Here is a 5,841-nt window from a genome sequence, read left to right on the forward strand (position 1 = left end):
TGCCTTGTTTTATTTTTTTATGTGTGAATCCCCTCATTGTTCTAAGTTGTTTTATTTTTGCTTTAATCTTAATCGTAATTCATTGTCTATAATTTTCAGTTTTGGTTTCTTGAGAGCTGAACAAAACTTTAAAGACATTTGCAAATCAACCTTAGTGCAATATCCCTTGAGATCTTAATTTTTTCACCAATCTTTTATCTCACTCACTTAACTTGACAGCAGTTTTTTTTTTTAGCAACTGCCTTTATCTAGTTTTTACAAAGCATTCAGTTTAAATTTCACCAAAATCTACCTCTCTTTTCTCACGCATACTTCATTAGTTTATAACATTTTTAACTCAATAAAGCAATTAGAATAAGGAAAACACATCACAAATTGATTTTTAAGAAAGTTTTAGGGGTTTTATTTTATTTATTTTTTAGATTTGTTTATTTATTCATGAGAGACACCCAGAGAGAGGCAGAGACACAGGCAGTGGGCCTCGATCCAGGACCCCTTGGATCATGCCCTGAGCCAAAGGCAGATGCTCAACTGCTCAGCCACACAGGTGCTCCATAAACTGATTTTTGATAAACAGACAACTTGGCTGATGGGAAGAGAAGGTATAGGTGTGGGAGAACATAGTCCAATAGCCAGGAATGTTTGGTGTACTCGGTCATAAGTCTTATATTTTAGAATGAGGACAGAGAACATGAATTAATGTGTTGTGACAGTTAAGAGAGTTTAGGGAAAGGGAAAAGAACCCTGGAATTTAGTTTTGAGTCTTCTATCAGAAAATAAAATTCATTTTTTGGTGTCCCTGCATAAATTTAATATACTACCTTTAATATACTAAATTTCCACCCATATCTTTGTGTCTTCGTCACATTCATTTTTTTTTTCTTCAATTTCTCTCAGTTTCTAGAGCATAAGAGGAGGAATTGGGTGGAAATGTTTCTAGTGGCCTAGATAGCACCCTCTTCTGGGATGAGGACGTCCTTGAGAAAGGGAGAAAGGGAGAAAGGGAGAAGGTCTTGTTATTGAGATTCTAGAGGATTACAAGAGGGATTGTTTTGTGTCTTGGTTTGGAATCTCAATAGATTTTGACTTGTAACTCTTTTCCAGGATGCACTTTCCACTGGGAGTGGGATGGGGTGCAATTCAAAGTTTTTGTCTTTTTTAATAGAGCTTCTGGGATTACCAGATCACCAACATCTCCATCTGGTAGAATTGAGAGAAGGAGGAGGGACACCTGGGTGGCTCCGTGATTGAAGGCCTGCCTTCAGCTCAAGGCGTGATCCCGGAGTCCTGGGATCAAGTCCCACAATGGGCTCCCCTCGATGAGCCTGCTTCTCCCTCTGCCTATGTCTCTGCCTCTCTCTGTGTGTCTCTCATGAATAAATAAATAAAATATTAAAAAAAAAAAAGAATTGAGAGAAGGAGGAGGAGGAAAGGAAGAGGAAGAAACCTCCCTTCTGGTGCTCCCTAAGGTACACAAAGAGTAAACCTATCCCTTCCCCTACCTCTTCCTTGAGGTGACTTGCAAAGTTAGGAGACTGGAAACCTTCAGAAAGTGACTTCCTTAGCTCATTGCTGTACATGGTACTGATTCACCTGAGATTTTGTATCCTGGGTATCAGAGCTATCTTGATCATTTGTCTTATGGAAGCAATATAAACTTGTTTCTTGAAAAGTAAATATAAAATTATAAATGATTTTTCCTTTAAGAATCAAATCATGTTTAACTACAAAGCTGGAAGGACTGTATTACATCCCATAGTGTAGTATGAAATCCTTCAACCGATTACAATCTCAAATGACAATGAGGGCATCTTTTTTTCTGATAAAGATCAGGAAGCTAGTATTGTCCAAACACAGGTTGCCATTGTTTCAAGTGGAATCGAAGGGTTTGTAGCAATTATTGTGAAGAATGAAATGAAATGAACACCACTTGGGATAGTTAAATGTTTACTCACATGATCAGGTGGGTACGGTAGCCCTAGGGTCCGTGGTGGGAACAATGATTCCTAGCCCATGTATTGAGAATACTAGACAAAACCTAAATTTTAGAAGAAAAACTGCTGTCTGGTGGTGTTACCGGTGCTTCCTTTTGACATCATATTGGGGGTATATGGGTACTGCAGCATCTCTGCCATTATATCAACACAGAACACCGAGGGCAACAAGTGAGAAGTGAGCAGCATGGGCATGAGATAAGGTGTAATAAGGTTGTGCCTGCACAAAGTTAAATCAGTGCAACACTAGCTCAAACAAGAGATAGGTAGGACAGGTAGCTAAGACTGAGAGGCACCATGCTTCATACATGGATCTTTCTTTAGTTCTAGAACATTTTCTGCCATTATGTCTTCAAATATTCTATCTTTCTGCTTCTTGATGTTCTGAAATCCCTATGAACTGTTTGTTGGAACTTCTTATTCTATCCATGATTTCTTTTGATTCTGCTTTCATGTGTTCCATTTTTTTTCCCTAAACTGTATTTTGGCTGATTTCCTAGGTTCCATCTTTTAATTCATCAGTTTTCTCTTCAGCAGTGTCTACAATGCAACCCATCCATTATGTGTTTGATTTTAATGATTGTATTTCTTCATTTCCAGAAATTTTGTGTCATTATCATCTGTTTTTAAAAAATAGTCCTTTTATTCCTCTATTTTATTCTTCTTTTATCATTTTGAACATTTTAAATATGTTTAAAGTTTCTCTCAGAGTTTTCTTTTTCTCTGGTTCTTAAGGATGAAAACTCTGAAAATCTGTTTTGGGGGTTTTCTTTTATTCAACATGGATTGCTTCTTCCTGTGTGTTGTTTTTCATGGGAGTCCTTGGTCCTGGGAAGATTCCCAAGAAAAGTTTCAAGTTTGCTTTTGCCAAAGCTCTAAGGGTTCCAACTGTTCTGGACCAGGGGTTTTATTTATCTTAAGAATTTTTTATTGGAGTATAGTTAACACACAATGTTACATTAGTTATATTATATCAGGTGTGCAATATAGTGATTCAACTGATACCATTTGATTATTATAGCTTATTCCAAACTATATCTCTGTCTCTGCTCTCAAAAGCACAAGGCTTTAACTTGCATCATATGATTCCTAAAGGCAGAGGAAGGCTAGATCAAGGTTAGTGGACTACAGTATAGATTTTCTCATGGTGCCCAGCTCAAGACGTGAGCATGAAATAAATATGTTTCTGGACTGAGGGGTTTTAAGAGAGTTTATGTAGGGAATGTACAATCACTTTTCACCTTTCCTGTGAAATTATTTGTATCTCTACCTATTTTTTCTGTCAGTGAGATCCCTTCTCTCCTATACCTTCAATTTCTTCTCTATTGATTCAATTCCAATGACATTTAAATGTGTTGAATCTTGTCTACTAATTTGAAACAAATTTTGGGCATCTTCTTAGACTCTTTTGATTACTTTTAAAAATAAAGATATTGCTTGACTCTGGACTGTGTTGTCTGTCACCACTGCCATCGCTGCACCCTGGCTGCAGTCTGAGTTGGAAACTTGAGCCTGCATGGCTCCCATGGCCCAAACACTGAGCTCTCTGTTCCAGGGTACGTTTAATGTTTTATTCAGATTGCATTAATAACTATATTCAGATTGCATTAATAACTATACTCAGGGCATGGAATTCAACTTCCTGATGACTGCAAGGGGATTAGGTGACATAGCCTGAAAGTGTGGAGGAGTAAGTTTCTAATAGGAGAAATATTGACCAATGAGATTCAAGAGTCGCAAAGGATAAAGTAAATTCCCAATGCTCCCATCTAAGCCATGTGGACTACTCTGAGGTGTATCTCCTTTGTACAGCCCTTCAAAAAGGCCTGCAGTTACACCTGCTGAGCATTCTATTGTGTTTCTTCACAGATCATTATAAGGTGGCAGTCAGTGCTTTGGTGCAGCTCATCACATTGGTTTGAGTCTCTCCTTGTGTTGTTCCTCCTTTCCTTACCCTTATTTCCCTGGGCTTGCACCTTACAAATGAAGAACAGTGTTTTGTTTTGTTTTAGATTTATTTATTTATTATAGGGAGAGAGAGGGTATGAATGAAAGGGGCAGAAGACAAGGGAACGAGAAATTCAAGCAGACTCTGCGCTGAATACAGAGCCTAATATGGAGCTCAACACCGTGATCTTGAGATCATGACCTGAGCTGAAACCAAGAACTGGCTTTTTGACTGTGCCGCCCAGTTGCTCCATGAAGAATAGTATTTTAGTCCTCCAGGTGTGTTTCCCAGAAGACTTGAGCTAAGGTACCCATAATAAAAACATTTTCCTCCTTCTTCTTTACCCTCTCCTTCAAGAGAATCCACACCAACTTCCTCATAATCCTTCTCAAGGGCAGCCTTGTCATCATGTGCCTCAAAAACCTCTCCTTCCTTCATGCCCTCATCCATATACCAGTGAAAAAAGGCATGTGTTCCATACATCAGGTCAAACCTGTGGTCTAGGTAAGCCCAGACTTCAGCAATGGCTGTGGTGTTGCTCAGAATGCACATAGCTTGCTGTACTTTGGCCAGGTCTTCATCAGGTACCATAGTAGGAGGTTGGTAATTAATGCCAACTTTGAAGCCAGTAGGGTACCAATCCACAAATTGGATGGCACACTTGGTCTTGATGGTGGCAATGGCAGCACTGACATCTTTGGAAACCATGTCACCATGGTACAACAGGCAGCAAGACGTGTACTTACCATAGCGAGGGTCACATTTCACCATCCGGTTTGCTGGCTCAAAGCATGCACTGGTGATCTCTGCTACAGAAAGCTGTTCATGGTAGGCTTTCTTAGCAGAGATGACAGGGGCACATGTGGTCAGAGAGAGGTGAATGTGGGGATAGGGCACCAGGTTGGTCTGGAATTGTCAGATCAACATTTAGGGCTCTGTCGAATCTAAGAGAATCAGTGATAGAGGACACAACTTGACCTACCAACCTTTTTAGGTTAGTGTAGGTTGGTGTTCAATATTGAAGTTTCTATGACAGATGTCATAAATGGCTTCATTGTCTACTGTGAAGGCACAGAATGCCCCAGGGTGGTGTGGGTGGTGAGAGTGAAGTTATAGGGCTCAACTACAGCTCTGGAAACCTGGAGGGCTGGGTAAATGGAAAACTCTGGCTTGGACTTCTTGCCATAATCAACAGAGAGACATTCTATTAGCAGAGAGGTGAGCTGGGAACCAGTTCCCCCTCCAAAGCTGTGGAAAACCAAGAAGCCCTGAAGACCTGTGCACTGGTCAGCCAGTTTCTGAATTTGGTCCAAGACAAGGTCAGTGATCTCCCTGCCAATGGTGTAGTGCTCTCCGGCAGAGTTATTGGCAGCATCTTCCTTGCCTGTGATGAACTAGCTGCTCAGGGTAGAAGAGCTGGCGGTACGTGCCAGTGAGAACTTCATCAATGACAATGGGTTCCAGGTCTACAAACACTGCCCTGGGCACATCCTTCCCAGAACCTGTCTCACTGAAGAAGATGTCGAAGGAGTCATCTCCTCTCCCAATGGTCTTGTCTCTTGGCGTCTGGCCATCAGGCTGAATGCCATGTTCCAGGCAATAGAGCTCCCAGCAGACATTGCCAATCTGGATAGTAGCCCAGCCAACATGGATGGAGATGCATTCATGCATGGTTGCTGCTTTGTGGCTGCCAAGCAGATGGCAGAAAGGAAGAGAAGAGGTTGTTGCTTCTTACAGTATGACTCTTAGGTGGTTATTAGGTGGTCAATGTAAGAGAAACTGCCAGGTACCAGCATCTTAAAAGGACCTAACTGTCTTCTAGACATTTCTCCTTTGGTGTTCCATAAGCCTCTGAACTCAACATGTCCAAATAAAACTGAGCATTTTCTTCCCACCAGC

At 40.7% G+C, this 5,841-nt stretch overlaps 1 pseudogene; it reads right to left on the reverse strand.

Moving 5' to 3' along the window:
* Positions 1 to 2,045: 2,045 nt before the first annotated feature.
* Positions 2,046 to 5,613, reverse strand: LOC112924420 (tubulin alpha-1A chain-like; annotated as a pseudogene).
* Between the last annotated feature and the right edge of the window lie 228 nt (positions 5,614 to 5,841).

This window comes from Vulpes vulpes, chromosome 3 (assembly GCF_048418805.1).
Source record: "Vulpes vulpes isolate BD-2025 chromosome 3, VulVul3, whole genome shotgun sequence".
NCBI classification, from domain to species: domain Eukaryota; kingdom Metazoa; phylum Chordata; class Mammalia; order Carnivora; family Canidae; genus Vulpes; species Vulpes vulpes.